The sequence below is a fragment of the Sapajus apella genome, unplaced genomic scaffold, assembly GCF_009761245.1.
Source record: "Sapajus apella isolate SASKATOON/1434 unplaced genomic scaffold, GSC_monkey_1.0 scaffold7, whole genome shotgun sequence".
Classification (NCBI taxonomy): domain Eukaryota; kingdom Metazoa; phylum Chordata; class Mammalia; order Primates; family Cebidae; genus Sapajus; species Sapajus apella.
The window spans coordinates 45,197,484-45,198,771 of NW_022436947.1; the positions used below are offsets into that span (position 1 = coordinate 45,197,484).

General features: G+C 35.0%; 1 pseudogene; it reads right to left on the reverse strand.

The window, feature by feature from the left end:
- Positions 1-311: 311 nt before the first annotated feature.
- On the reverse strand, positions 312-772 carry LOC116550423 (annotated as a pseudogene).
- Positions 773-1,288: the final 516 nt, after the last annotated feature.

Sequence of the window (1,288 nt, forward strand, 5' to 3'; positions counted from 1 at the left end):
GTTTATAGGCAGCTTCATGTTTATATTAAGGGAGTGAGTTTCCTTCTGTAGCTTTTTGGTAAAAAGAATATACCTTAGCTGTTCATTGAAAATGTGTACCAGCTTTTATTTGTATCTCTCTTTAAATAAAAGAAATTCATGTTTAAAAAATCTTCATTTAATATTATTCAATGTATTATTGCCATATTAATTCAGAGAAAAAAAAGTCAATTTTAACTATTGTGACTATTTAAATGATTTAAACAGGAGGTCTATTTTATTTGTGAATTTTGATTTTATTTTCTTTTTCCTTTTTTTTTTTTTAGAAGCACCAGAGTCCATGAGGCATTTTATTTGTAAATATATGCATTACATCCCTAGAAAAAGAATCCCAGTATTTTCCCTCCTGTGTGTTTTCGTCTTGCTTCTTCATGGTCCATGATGCCAGCTGAGGTTATCAATACAATGAAACCAAACTGGCGGGACGGAAGCAGATTATTCTGCCATTTTTCTAGATCTTTGAGTTGCACATCAAATCTGGGGCTGATCACACCACACTTGTTTAGCCTGCCTGTGAGGTTCACAACTATTTTCCCAGCTCTGTGATCATCAGTGATTTCAAATTCGCCAATGTAACCATGCTTCATCATCACAGTGAGAAAGCGGACGATGACTTTGGAGCACGGCGTAATAAGTACCTGGCGTCTGCCTCTCTTTTCGGCATTGTTGATGCTCTTGAGAGCATCAGCCAAGACGTTCATGCTCACCATTGTGGCGGCACGGAAAGATGGCGGAAAGAGCGATTTTATTTTCCAATGTACTTTAGTGGAATTATTTGTTTTTCAACTTACATACTTTGCACAACCAAAGCTTAGATTTCTAACTTTTTGCCTTCCCTTTCTTTGAAAAAAGATCCTCTAGGCTGTCAGGTTTGTTGCTAAAATCCTCCTCCTACCACTCTGCCCTGTCATCACCAGAAATCATCTTTGCTTATGGATGTATCATAGTTGATCATATATTGGTGGTATATGTGATATTTTGATACATGTATACAATGTTAAAGGATTAAATCAGGGTATTTGGTATATCTATCACCTCTGATTCTTCTCATACTTTGAAATATATAATTAATTATTGTTAACTATAGCTTCCCTACTTTACTGTTGAATACTATAACTAATTCCTTCCATTTAATCATATTTTCATACTCATTAACCAACTCCTCTTCATTCTCCTCTCCCACTACCCTTCTTAGCCTCTAAAAATTATTTTTTAACTCGCTATCTCCCAGCTCTTACTAAACTTAATA